General features: G+C 41.6%; 1 pseudogene across 1 annotated transcript in view; it reads left to right on the top strand.

Annotated features, from left to right (window-relative positions):
* The window catches only part of LOC311134035 (caspase-7-like), a 46,933-nt pseudogene that overhangs the window by 17,271 nt on the left and 14,424 nt on the right, over window positions 1-15,238 (top strand). The window contains exons 2-4 of the transcript in view: window positions 6,001-6,149; window positions 6,409-6,537; window positions 6,919-7,088. The product of the transcript in view is annotated as a caspase-7-like (transcript). The remainder of the gene's footprint in view (window positions 1-6,000; window positions 6,150-6,408; window positions 6,538-6,918; window positions 7,089-15,238) is intronic.

Genomic DNA, 15,238 nt, shown 5'->3' with positions numbered 1-15,238 from the left:
GTTGCTTACTGACACACCCAAAATCATCCAAGTGTTATAATAGGATTTGAAGCTAACATCAAGGCGGTGACCCGATCTTGCAGGTTCATGCTCTACAACATTCGGAGAGTACGACCCTGCCTTACACAGGAAGCGGCACAGGTCCTAATCCAGGCACTTGTCATCTCCCGTCTGGATTACTGCAACTCGCTGTTGGCTGGGCTCCCTGCCTGTGCCATTAAACCCCTACAACTCATCCAGAATGCCGCAGCCCGTCTGGTGTTCAACCTTCCCAAGTTCTCTCACGTCACCCCCCTCCTCCGCACACTCCACTGGCTTCCAGTTGAAGCTCGCATCCGTTACAAGACCATGGTGCTTGCCTATGGAGCAGTGAGGGGAACGGCACCTCCGTACCTTCAGGCTCTGATCAGTCCCTACACCCAAACGAGGGCATTGCGTTCATCCACCTCTGGCCTGCTGGCTCCCCTTCCTCTGCGGAAGCATAGTTCCCGCTCAGCCCAGTCAAAACTGTTCGCTGCTCTGGCACCCCAATGGTGGAACAAGCTCCCTCACGACGCCAGGACAGCGGAGTCACTCACCACCTTCCGGAGACATTTGAAACCCCACCTCTTTAAGGAATACCTGGGATAGGATAAAGTAATCCTTCTACCCCCCCCCCCCCAAAAAAAATAAATAAATAAATAAATAAATACAAATTTGTAAAGTGGTTATCCCACTGGCCATAGGGTGAATGCACCAATTTGTAAGTCACTCTGGATAAGAGCGTCTGCTAAATGACGTAAATGTAAATGTAAATGTAATGAAGCAATAGCCTACCCACGTGTGGTCAACTATTTCAACACCATTTCCGCTGCTTTAAGACAAGCATGGGGACTGGTCTTGCTAAATCAATCAGATTTTTATTTTCACTGAAACTCCGTTTGGGTATTGGTTAGCCTACAATTAGGGTGTAGAAATGTTAGGATTATTTTGCTCTTCACTCACAGTTGTTTATTAGCCTAGGCCTACTCCCGACCGGTCACATTGTACAGCGCAATATATTTTCCTGACGGAAACCCTGAGGCCTACATAGGCTACTGTAAAATGCATTTGAGTTTTTTTTGTAATAATATAAACACCATAATATTAATCAATTTAATTAAGCAACATTTCTAACAGCATAAACAGCACAACAAATACTCCGTGCTCGGTCAGGCTGCATTCTTCAGTTATTGCCGTTCTCACAATATCCTCCAACATGTTTCATACTCTCTTCCAAGCCTAACAGTTCTCCTTCTTCTTCGCCGTCCAGCCCAACTCCCACTGTCACGCCCTGGCTCTAGGGACTCTTTTAAGTTGAGCCAGGGTGTGCAGAGTTTATGTTTTGTGCTCGTTGTGTCTAGTCTATTTTTTGTATATCTATGTTGGCCAGAGTGGTTCTCAATCAGAGGCAACGAGTATCAGCTGTTGCTGGTTGTCTCTGATTGGGAACCATATTAAGTCAGGTGGTTTTCCCACAGTGTTTGTGGGATCTTGTTCATTGTTGGTTTGTGTTTTGCACCTGTGGACGTCACGTATCGATTTGTTTTTTGTTCGTGTATCATTTAATAAATAAGTATGTTCACCTTCCACGCTGCGCCTTGGTCCTCTATATCCGACGATCGTGACACCCACTCACATTGCCAAACAGCAACACAATGTAATCTCAACTTGCCCTACGCTCACACATTACCAGGTAGTAGTCTTATGATTCTAACACATCTCACACAGTTTCAGAGTATAATAATTAGTCACTACCAAGAAAGTACTAATCATACTTAAAACAATTACATTTCACAACTCTATTTAAGGGTGGAACATTTAGTCATTACTTTTAACCTGTATATATATTTTAATTTCTATATCATTTTGATAGCTTGCTACTACTATAATTGATTTTCTTAAAAACAATATGTTTCTTGCCCTTGATGTATTTATTAGAGTTGTTGACCTCACAATAAGCCAGATTGAAGTAATTTACATTGTGGTGCTGAAACTTGAAAAAGCAGCCATGGCACAATCAATCGGAAATAAATAAGAGGTAGGCCTACCTGTAAGACAGACAAAATTAGACTATATGCTGCTATATCCATACATTTGTCGGTCAATTCCTCCACCCACCATGCACTCTTTAAATAGCCTACCTCCGTGTCAGTGAAGGGCTGTTAAGTTAAAACCAAGACTTGAATTGGGAGGAATGAGAGGGTATACCATAGGCCTACCTTTTATTAAAGAAAATTGCAAAAAGCACAGTTAAAAATTTGGATGAAAATAAAACGGATCCAATTATATAAAGTGATCTATAACAGCGCTTTGGTCCGCGATACTTTATGCTAGAAACAAACTTTACCTGGGAAAGATGTGACTCCGATGCGTATGGGGATATCATTGTTAAAACGGCTCTCCTGTGAAGTAGTGACCCTTAACATACGCCTAGTTTCCTGAAACCGGTCACATATATATACATTTTTACCCCTTTTTTCTCCCCAATTGGTAGCTACAGTCTTGTCCCATCGCTTGTCCTCCAAAACACGACCCTGCCAAGCCGCACTGCTTCTTGACACACTGCCCGGAAGCCAGCCGCACCAATGTCGGAGGAAACACCGTACAACTGGCGACAGTGTCAGCGTGGAGTCGCTAGTCGCATCCTGGCCGGCCAAACCCTCCCCTATCCCGGATGAGGCTGGGCCAATTGTGCACCGCCTCATGGGTCTCCCAGTTGCGACACAGCCTGGGATCGAACCAGGGTCTGTAGTGACGCCTCAAGCACTACAATGCAGTGCCTTAGACCGCTGCACCACTTGGGAGTCCAGTTTTTGAAATATTTAGGACTGTCTTATTCCTTGCCACCCATTATGAAACTTACTGCAGCTCTTTGTTAAGTGTTGCAGTGATTTCACTCGCTGTAGTAGCTTACATGTATAGTGTTGATTCATCCGCATACATAGACACACTGGCTTTACAATTAGTAAAGATTGAAAAAAGTAAGGGGCCTAGACAGCTGCAATGGAGAATTCCTGATTCTACCTGGATTATGTGGGAGAGAACATGCCTACCGTTTTCATGCAATGCTTTTACTATAAAGGAGATCTTTCCACCCCTATTCTTGTCCACGGTGGTCAGCGAACCCACAACCTTCTGGCCCTTCTGTGCGCTATCAAATGACATGTAATGCTTACAGGACAAAGAAACAATTTCTAAAACTGCATATCTAAGGCTCTGGTCTATCCAATAAGTGAGGGTAAATGGTAGGCATGTTCTCTGCTATCCACTTTTTTAAATTAGTATTTTGGAAATAGGGGAGGGTCACATTTTTTTTTTAAGCCTTCAGGGAGGGTTTAGATAAAATATGTCTTGCTGAAGGGAGAGCCATCCATTTTCATTTCAGAGAGATCCGATTTTCTCCATGTAAGCCTTATTATAAATAATGTTCACTCCCTAATTACTTTAAAAGTGGCATTAATAATTATGTGGGAACTGTTTGAAGGCATATTGTTCTATCTAGTGCTTAAAAATAACTACCATTAAGATTCACCCCTTGAAAGTAAAACTTGGTAACATTTCTTGGCAGAGGAATTTTGTTGTTGAGTTGTTTACCAGAGGTTATAGATGTAGGCCTATCCAAACAAGTTGGGCTGTTGGTGTGAGTAAAACCAACTCCATATTTAACCCTTTGAAACGTACCAACAAACGGGTGTGATCATTCTACAGTGGTCGCTGCAGTGTACGCTAAACCGGTGTGATTAGAACGCTTATTTAGAATGTCCAGTTTTGATTAACGCAACAGTCAGAGTTTGAGCTGGCCACTGTTTTTTCACAGAAAATTTTTCCACAAACACAGTCCTTAAAAAGATTTGTCCTGAATGTGACCTGTTTATTTTTGGATGCAATGTTCAGACATTGACAGAAGTAGTGACAGCATAACACAATCATCCAATCCGGAAAATGTAGGCTACATTAGTCCTAGCGCTAACTGAGGAAAGATTGACATAACACAAGCGGTCATATTTAGCTAACTCTCGGCTGACAGAAACCACAATATAAATTAGCTAATAGCAATGACTATTTACAATTCATCACATCACGGGTGAACTCACCATTGATCAAAATAATTTACTAAAACACTTTATAAAAATCGAAAGTAATTTGACGATGGGTAGTTTGTGCGTGCCACCATATTTGTTATTTCACGTCAACCAAAGATAATAAGAGGAGACAAGAAGAGTTTGGTCTGTTTGCAGTATGTATGTTGAAGGGGGGGTGTCATCTACGATCATTCACTTCCCTTCACTCACTTCCGGAAGTTTACTCGAAAGACGAGTGAACCATTCCTTCACCTCATTTTAATATCTTTGTTTTGACAGGAGTTTACATAACACCCAGAATGCATTGTACAATGTCAACAGTAGCTAGGATGGGGAGAAGTTTGTCTATAATAATGCGCTGCTCTGCATTCTTAACAGCACTATCAACAAGGCAGGTCCTACAGGCCCTAGTTTTGTCACACCTGGACTACTGTTCAGTCATGTGGTCAGGTGCCACAAAGAGCCACTTAGGAAAATTGCAATTGGCTCAGAACAGAGCAGCATGGCTGGCCCTTGGATGTACACAGAGAGCTGACATTAATAATTCATGTCAATTTCTCCTGGCTCAAAGTGGAGGAGAGATTGACTTCATCACTACTTGTATTTGAAAGAGGTATTGACATGTTGAATGCACCTAGCTGTCTGTTTGAACTACTGGCACACAGCTCGGACACCCATGCATACCCCACAAGACATGCCACCAGAGGTGTATTCACAGTCCCCAAGTCAAGAACAGACTATGGGAGACGCACAGTACTACATAGAGCCATGACTACATGGAACTCTTTTCCACATCAATTAATTCATGCCATCAGTCAAATTAGATTTAAAAAACACATAAAAATACACCTTATGGAACAGCGGGGACTGTGAAGCAACACAAACATAGACACATGCATACAAACACAAGATAACATACGCACTATAAACACATGTACACATGGATTTTGTGTTAGATATGTGGTAGTAGAGTAGAGGCCTGAGGGCACACACTTAATATGTTGTGAAATCTGTTATGAATGTATTGTAATGTTTTTAAAATGTATAACTGCCTTAATTTTGCTGGACCCCAGGAAGAGTATCTGCTGTCTTGGCAGCAGCTAATGGGGATCCATAATAAATACAAATACAAATACTTAATGTATGCTACAGTAGAAACGACAACACGATATAAGGCACTTACTTTGATAGGAACGCACACATGTCCAAAGTTATTATTGGTAAGGAAAACAACAATGAAGGCAATGAGAGCGGCATCCAGAAAATGTGCCACGGGGAAAAAGTTAGTGTATGACTGCACAAATGTCTGCATACTTGATCTGCGGAAACACTGGGGAAGTGCTTGGGCTCTCCTCGAAGAGAGAAGTTTGTCCGGCTCAGTAAAGCCTTCTATGTGAATTAATGAGGAGGCGGAACAAACCTCAAAAGTTGAAACATAGTCTATAGATAATTAGCAGGCAGCATGGGTTAACTGTCCTGTTGAGTAACAATCACATTTTGGAACAGTGAGTGCATTCTGACATCACGTGCATAAAACAACTCACGCTGGAGCAACCGTTAGCGATATTTGGAACTCACACGTGAAAAGGTTAACAGTAAAATGCTAGACATAACAGTATGTATTTGAACTGGGTTCAAATACATTTTATGTAACTTTACCTGAAACATTTATCCAGGTATATCTGCAAGTGTCTAGTGGGCAAGCCCAAACTCTTCTTCATCCAGATGAGGACTAGAGCCTAACCTGGGCTGGACAGATCCACTAAACCCAAGCTTTTGTTCTAGCTAGGCTTGATTGAAGCACTTATTGTTGAGCTTAGATTCCTAACCTTATAGAAGAGGTAGATGTGTTGTCTTTAAATTAACCTTTCTATTTTGTCTATTATGTCTTGCTCAGTAAGAAGAATAAGGATGGCCAGACGCGGGAGCAGGACTACTTTTCTGAAAGCCATTACAGAATTGTTTCACCAACATTCCAGTATAAGATGAGCCACCAGCGAGTGGGCAAGTGCATCATCATCAACAAAAACTTTGACGAAAAGACGGGTATGGCATCACCTTTTACATTGACTTGGATACATGGTTGTCTAACACATCTATATCATCCACAGCTATTCACACCGTTTTATTACATTTATACAACAAATGTATGTAACACGGTTACTCTTAATAAGATTGTTAATTTCCATACATCCCATTAGATATTGCTTGATTTAACAAGTGGCCTATTGTATAACACTGTGTAAGCTATACACTGTACATGTTGAGTATAGTGAATGTGAATGCTGTTTATATTGTTTGTCAGGGATGGTTAAACGGAATGGCACAGATCGAGACGCAGGCGAGTTGTTCAAGTGCTTTAAGAGCCTGGGCTTCGACGTCTGCATCTACAAAGACCAGACCTGTCAGAAGATGGAGTGTCTTCTCAGAGAAGGTGAGCAACACACTGGGTAGACATTGTCCTTCGGCCTTACATAAGTATCTATTCAGTGAGAGTAACCTGTCTCACTGTCGCCCCCTGTTGTTCCAGTGCGGGACATTTTCAAACAGGGGGCACCAACAGTCCATCACATTCACTGTGGCAGGTTTAATACTCATAAACCTGCCTGTTTTAGTGCTGTTACTTAGATCCCCTGATTTCCATTTGCCTGTATACCTGAGTAGCTATTTTGCCTTTTTTTTAACATACTTTTTTATTGAAATCCTACAAACATAAGGGTTACAATAAATAGGAAACTGGTAATGCCAATGCATTAAAAAGTTTATTTAAGCCTATGTCAATTGCAATTTTAAAAAATGTGCGCGTGTGTCCTAGCCTCGGAAAAGAACCACAGCTCCTGCTTTGTCTGCATCCTGCTGAGTCACGGTGAGGAGGGTATAATCTATGGCACTGATGGAGCCATGCCCATCAAGAGCATTACCTCACTCTTCAGGGGTGAAATGTGCAAGAGTCTAGTGGGCAAGCCCAAACTCTTCTTCATCCAGGTGAGGACTAGAGCCTACCCTGGGCTGGACAGATTGACTAAACACAAGCTTTTGTTCTAGCTAGGCTTGATTGAAGCACTTATTGTTGAGCTTAGATTCATAACCTTTAAGAAGAGGTAGATGATAAATCATGGTGAGATATTGTTAGTTGGCACCTAACTGGTAACAGAACGTGAAAGGTTGTCTAACCCTGGAAGACAAGATGCTGATTTTCTTTTTTATATGTTTTGATATTTTTGAATTTTAGATTTTAGGTGGGGACTATTAGGTCCTAGGCAAACTAGATAGCTTACAACAGTGTTCACCAACCTTTTCTGAGTCAAGATCACTTTCGTAGTCAAAAAGCAAGCCGAGATCTACCGCTCAGAACTGTTTTTAAACATGACTTACATTGTTTTACATTAACCTAATAAATACTGTTCTGTAGGAATTAAGTTTGTGCAGTAGGCCTAATACATTATCACAGTATATTGGCTATATGCCTGGCCTTCCAATATTGTTCTTCTCAGACCATATCTTATTTCAAAACTCGAGCTTTGATAACAAAATAGATCAGTTGGTGTAACACTTGCGAGGCACAGCTGAGCATAAATTAAAATAATTTGCATTTACATTTACATTTTACATTTTAGTCATTTAGCAGACGCTCTTATCCAGAGCGACTTACAGGAGCAATTAGGGTTAAGTGCCTTGCTCAAGGGCACATTAACGTCATTTAGCAGACGCTCTTAGCCAGAGCGACTCACAAATTGGTGCATTCACCCTATAGCCAGTGGGATAACCACTTTACAATTGGGGGGGGGGGGGGGGGTAGAAGGATTCCTTTATCCTATCCCAGGTATTCCTTAAAGAGGTGGGGTTTCAAATGTCTATTTGCAAATAGCTTTTTTAATTTTACTGGACTAATGGTACCTGCATCTGATGGTCATGGTGCTTTCAAGACAACTGGGAACTCGGGAAAAAGACTTGGTAAAATCATGACGTCAGGGATCTTCAGGTCGGAAAGTCTGCGCTCTAGAAAGATGCCAGAGTTTCGGACTTGGAATTCCGAGTTGGATGACTGTTCAAAAATATTTTTTACAGTTGGATCTCGTTTTTTTCCGAGTTCCCAGTTGTCTTGAATGGACTGAAGTGGGAAGTCAGAGATTTCTGAGTTCCCAGTTGTTTTGAACATGGCATTACTCTCAGCGGAGGGAGGGAAAGAGCAGCAGAGGGTCAGCCTCTCACGGTCCCTGTGCTCTCCTTCCTTTCCTCCTGTGAGACTGACCTGATGGCAAAACTCGAGTCGCACCACATCTGCCTCATGCACAAATTCATGTTCTTCATGTGACCAGAGAAAGCAAAATATTCCATGATATTAAAATAGACACGAAGAGCTGCTGCTAATAATACAAACGCAGGGCTATCGATACACTTGGCTGCTCATTCATTGAAGCTGCAGCACTAGTGGAAGTAGGGAGAAGTGCGTTTTATGTTTTATAAGTGTTGAATAAAAACAGTGTTTATAGAAGAGGTAGATGATAAATTATGGTGAGATATTGTTAGTTGGCACCTAATTGGTAACAGAACGTGAAAGGTTGTCTAACCCTGAATAAAAAGTTAGACATGAACTCACTTATAAAAACAGCAGCTCTTTGCTGTATTCTTTGACAGTCTCTCTCTGGTCATGGTTTTAAAAGTTATGAAATCTCACGTAGGCTAGTATCAAACTTTGCTGTGGCCGGGGTCATGAATTTAGCCACAGATCTCCCAGTCCGCCAGGTAGGCTGAGTTTGTCTTTTCAGACAAATGACACCCTGCGCCTACCCGGGTGCGCAGGGTTCTGAATCAAGTGCACCTACCGCCAACAGCGCAATATGAGAAAAAAAACAGCGCAAGCCTTTATGCCTTTATCGTTGGCTTTTCTACAGAAATGTTTGGTGGCTGCTGAGGGGAGGATGGCTCATAATAATGGCTGGAACGGAGTTGATGGAATGGCATCAAATCTTGTGTTTGATGTATTTGATACCATTCCACTTATTCCGCTCCAGCCATTACCACGAGCCCGTCCTCCCCAATCAAGGTGCCACCAACCTCCTGTGCTAGAAATGCCTTGAAGTTCGACTGGTTGGTGACTACTGGCTTACACAATATCTGTAAGTAAGCTGTGCATTTGGGTCTTTCTATAATTAATGGGGCCAATGTGTGACATTGGGATAAAAATGTCTAAATGGTTTGAAACAAAAATAATAATACAATTATGCAGTTCCATATGGAATAAAAGTGAATGCAAATTGACCCAGACTACAGCTATACAACAACATAGGCCTCCCTAAAGTCGATATCCGCGCACCCGCGGAAATCAATTAGCATAATAAACGAATCCCCATAAAAATCTGTCAGTTTAAGCTAGAGATATCAGTTTTTTTGCATTGGATGTGTCTCAATCCACCACTTTCGCCTATGTAACACTTCCACATCTGCGGTGAAAGGTGACAGAGCTAGAACGGTGTTTGTCAGATCATGAGACATGCCGAAAAATCGGTCTTCTTACAAAATCATCTGTAGAGTCCAACGGTGTGGCCTACAAACTCTGGTGTTCTCTGTTTTGCTCTACGACCCCTCGTTCAGCCACGTAGTATGTGTCACAAAACGAGTCTGAAAACATAGGTGTCTGAATCTCCTATAAATTACTTTGTCCCGATGTACTATTTAGCCACATTTTAAAGGGGAAGTGATGTGACTCGTCTGAAATCGGTACAACCGATCTGCCAACTTCTTTCTGTAGCGTCCAAACTATTTGGGCTACACACTAATATGACCTCTCTGTGGAAAGGTGAGACTCTCACGAACACGTTGGTTGTTTTGCTCTAGGATGACCACAATACTCATCTGAAGGTTCTCCGGTACCAGTTAAAATGTTTTTACGGAAGTACAGTATATATGTGACTCTTTTCAGGAAACTATGCGTATGTAGCGTGTCACTACTTAACAGGAGCGCCATTTGAACGTAAAGTTTTTTAACAAATCTAAATGTATTTTTTGGCAGAAATGCCTTCTGGAACATGTGAACTTTCATGTGCCTTAATAACAAACTTGTATGCCATCTGTAAATATGAATAAATTGTTAAATTAAGAGTTGGTTTAGCCACGGAAAAAGACAGAAACCTTCCCGCTAGCCATGATTGGCTGAGATAATGAGTGGGCTGGACATGCCGAGAGTTGAGTTCGGATTGGCATGTAGCACGCTTCTTTCCATAACATGTGTAGGTAATCCTTTCTAACATGTATTTTTTAAAAAGATATCACGTAGTAGATTTGCATAAGTGTTGCTCTCCACTTTCTGGAGGACCGAGTTTTGAAATCAGTGGAATTAGAGTATGATAGCTAAGAAGATGGAGAAAAGTCTGGCGTTTGATTGCAAATATGCAGACTGAGTCGAAAAGAGAACACACAGAAGGCTGTTGTATAAAACACCTGTCTCCGGATTACATCTTCTTCAAACTAAGGGCAACCATGGCATCCGTGACAGAGAGGGAGAAGCGTCCATCCATGTATACGGGTAAGAGAGTCTAGCTAGCTACATTTTCAGATATTACACATTTCTAATTTTGACAGAAAGGAGTTTTAATTTCAAGTTAAAGTGTACTATTAGCTAGCTAGCTAACGTTAGCTGGCTGGGTAGCTAGCTAACGTTACGTGTATTATCTGAGTAGTAATATTATTCGTATCTCAGAGCCATTTGCATTGCTAGTTATAGCCTAGTGTTAGCTAGCTAACATTGAAGTTGGTTGGTTAGCTACCTGCAGATTCATGCAGGGTAGTAACGTTATGAGTTGGGATTATGATTCATTGTTTAGCTAGCTAGCTACATGTCTAAACAAAAGACTCCACTATGCAAGTAACCATTTCAATACAATGTTCATGGTGTCACTGCGACAACTGTCGGTAGATGTAGCTGGTAGGTTCGCTCTGGCTATCAACCTTACTCCTCGGTCAGAGCGTCCAGTGTGCGATCTGAACGCTCCAAGACCGAAACGCTCTGAGTTTACGAAAGGACAATCTGACAACGCTCTGAGTTTACGAACGCCCAGAGCACACTCTGGCATTCCAGATTAAATTTACGAACACACCCGTAGTATAAACCAACCTTTAGTCTTGAAATCTTTGGTTGTTTAGTACATAGCCTCACATGTGAATCCTTAAAGAGATGGGTGGGGCTAAAGCTTAAGAGGGTGTGAACGATGCTGAATGGCTGTAGACAAAGAAGTGGACTCCAGTAGGCACCAAAACATTCAAGGGCCATTTTCACAAAAGTGAGGTTACAAGTTGATCAACTTTCAAAGCAGAATTACTTTCCCATTGTTCCTCAACTGTAGTGTATGATATACCATTTTCTAGCTCTAAGTCTCTACTTTTATCCAATGTAAAAAACACAATTTCAATTTTTGCTACATAAGACCGAATCGAGCCGGTCGGTCACATATGGCGACTGTTTAGTTCCAAAAATAAGGGGTTAAATACATGTCCAAAAAAAAACAAATGTTTCCTTATCTGTCTTATATCTCTCAGATATAGGACAGACACTTCAGAACAAACTTCCTTTAGATTTTTTGGGGGGACATTCTGTTGTTCCGTGTAGTGAATCTGTTTTTCAATGCATTTGTATGGGCTAATAGCAGTAAGGCCAAAAATACTTTTTCATCAAATAATTGTATATTCAGGGGACTTACATTTTCAAAATCAAAGAGCAAAATGATCCTTGGTATGACCTTTTTAAAACAATTCCATATAGCTTAGACAGTGCTTAGACTCTTAGTCAGGGTTCATACAGACATTGGCAAGTCAAATTTAAGGATTTCAGGGACTTTTTCAAGAACTTAATTGTAATTTTCAAGGACCTCAATGTTATACAATTGTATAAGTTATATAATTGTAGATATAGGGTCTATTATAGAACCCCTCTCCCCAAATATGCATGCAAAGAGTGCAAAAAAAAGTAGGCCATTACCACTTTAAGATTATTATTATATTTTGGGCCCTGCCAATTATTATTACATTCTAAAATATGTGAGAATAATGTGGACATTGCCTGACTAAGTAGATTGGATTCATGCATGGCAATTTGTCTGTAGCCTATGTGGTCGACGCAGCCACACATAATATAAAACCATGAAGAGTGGTAGCATTAATCTCACCATTTGAATCTCACTATCGCTGTTTTTACAGTGGCTTGCGAAAGTATTCACCCCCCTTGGCATTTTTCCTATTTTGTTGCCTTACAACCTGGAATTAAAATAGATTTTTGGGGGGTTTGTATCATTTGGATTTACACAACATGCCTACCACTTTGAAGATGCAAAATATGTTTTCTTGTGAAACAAACAAGAAAAAAGACAAAAAAACAGAAAACTTGAGCGTGCATAACTATTCACCCCCACAAAATCAATACTTTGTAGAGCCACCTTTTGCAGCAATTACAACTGCAAGTCTCTTGGTGTATGTCTCTATAAGCTTGGCACATTTAGCCACTGGGATTTTTGCCCATGCTTCAAGGCAAAACTGCTCCAGCTCCTTCAAGTTGGATGGGTTCCGCTGGTGTACAGCAATCTTTAAGTCATACCACAGATTCTGAATTGGATTGAGGTCTGGGCTTTGACTAGGCCATTCCAAGATATTTAAATGTTTCCCCTTAAACCACTCAAGTGTTGCTTTAGCAGTATGCTTAGGGTCATTGTCCTGCTGGAAGGTGAACCTCCGTCCCAGTCTCAAATCTCTGGAAGACTGACACAGGTTTCCCTCAACAATTTCCCTGTATTTAGTGCCATCCATCATTCCTTCAATTCTGACCAGTTTCCCAGTCCCTGCTGATGAAAAACATCCCCACAGCATGATGCTGCCACCACCATGCTTCACTGTGGGGATGGTGTTCTCGGGTGATGAGAGGTGTTGGGTTTGCGCCAGACATAGCGTTTTCCTTGATGGCCAAAAAGCTCAATTTTATACTCATTTGACCAGAGTACCTCCTTCCATATGTTCTCTTGGCAGGTTTGTTGTGGTGCCATATTCTTTCCATTTTTTTATAATGGATTTAATGGTGCTCCGTGGGATGTTCAAAGTTTCTGATATTCTTTTATAACCCAACCCTGATCTGTACTTCTCCACAACTTTGTGCCTGACCTGTTTAGAGCGCTCCTTGGTCTTCATGGTGCTGCTTGCTTGGTGGTGCCCCTTGCTTAGTGGCGTAGCAGATGCTGGGGCCTTTCAGAACAGGTGTATATATACTGAGATCATGTGACAGCATGTGACACTTATATTGCACACAGGTGGACTTTATTTAACTAATTATGTGACTTCTGAAGGTAATTGGTTGCACCAGATCTTATTTAGGGGCTTCATAGCAAGGGTGTGAATACATATGCACGCGCCACTTTTCTGTTATTTATTTTTTGAAACAAGTAATTTCTTTAATTTCACTTCCCCAATTTGGACTATCTTGTGTATGTCCATTACATGAAATCTAAATAAAAATCCATGAAAATTTCAGGTTGTAATGCAATGAAATAGGAAAAACGCCAAGGGGATGAATACTTTTGCAAGGCACTGTATAATGAGAAAGTGACCAAAAACCAGGTTCCTTTTTTAATGGAAGGATTTGTATGGAAAGCCAGGTTAAAGCCAACATAAGATGTTGTCATCCTCATAATAACCACACGTGGTTTTACTGTAGCGCAACACCCTTCAATTGAAGCGGTGGGGAAAAAACTAAAGTGGCCACCTCTCTCACAAAAACAGATAAAAAAATGAAATCACGGATAATTATAAGGGAGCAAGATAACTTATAAATTGGCTACAATAATTACAAGGACTTTTCAAGCACCAAATCGAGGGAATTTCAGATTTTCAAGGTAGGCCTATTCCAGCACTTGAATTTCTGAGCTCCAAATTCAAGTTTAAGTAGGCTACTTCAAGCCCCTTGTATTGTTTAAAATTGCAGGTGTAACATGGAAAACAAAATGTATTTGTCATGTTATTTCATTACCCGATCGTATTGTGAATAAGCACACTAGGCTGTCATTTGTTGTCATTGTATCCAGAACAATTGATAGTATTAGCGTTGGGTGTTGTGCAATAGTCTATGACAATTGCACACAGTCCAATCTGAGGCAGAAAAATATATGAAAACATGAACACATTACCTTGATGCTTTTCTGTTAAATCTAACAAGACCCTGCTGTAAATCAAGCAGACAACAAATTGATGATCAACATCAATTCACTAGGGATATTGGATCGGAGAGTACGACCCTGCCTTACACAGGAAGCGGCACAGGTCCTAATCCAGGCACTTGTCATCTCCCGTCTGGACTACTGCAACTCGCTGTTGGCTGGCCTCCCTGCCTGTGCCATTAAACCCCTACAACTCATCCAGAATGCCGCAGCCCGTCTGGTGTTCAACCTTCCCAAGTTCTCTCACGTCACCCCCCTCCTCCGCACACTCCACTGGCTTCCAGTTGAAGCTCGCATCCGCTACAAGACCATGGTGCTTGCCTATGGAGCAGAGAGGGGAACGGCACCTCTGTACCTTCAGGCTCTGATCAGTCCCTACACCCAAACGAGGGCATTGCGTTCATCCACCTCTGGCCTGCTGGCTCCCCTTCCTCTGCGGAAGCATAGTTCCCGCTCAGCCCAGTCAAAACTGTTCGCTGCTCTGGCACCCCAATGGTGGAACAAGCTCCCTCACGACGCCAGGACAGCGGAGTCACTCACCACCTTTCGGAGACATTTGAAACCCCACCTCTTTAAGGAATACCTGGGATAGGATAAAGTAATCCTTCTACCCCCCCCCCCCCCCAAATTGTAAAGTGGTTATCCCACTGGCAATAGGGTGAACGCACCAATTTGTGAGTCGCTCTGGCTAAGAGCGTCTGCTAAATGACGTTAATGTGCCCTTGAGCAAGGCACTTAACCCTAATTGCTCCTGTAAGTCGCTCTGGATAAGAGCGTCTGCTAAATGACTAAAATGTAAATGTAAATGTAAATCCAACGTGGATCCAGGCACAACTGTCTTCACCGGAGTAATGAATGAGACACCAAAATATTGTTTTGCATGCATTGCATCCGCTATCACAACAGCTGTTCGTCACTTGACTGTCATTTGGAAAATTCCTT

Source organism: Coregonus lavaretus (assembly GCF_964263955.1).
Source record: "Coregonus lavaretus genome assembly, chromosome: 1".
Taxonomy (NCBI): domain Eukaryota; kingdom Metazoa; phylum Chordata; class Actinopteri; order Salmoniformes; family Salmonidae; genus Coregonus; species Coregonus lavaretus.
This window is presented reverse-complemented; position numbering and strand designations above follow the sequence as displayed.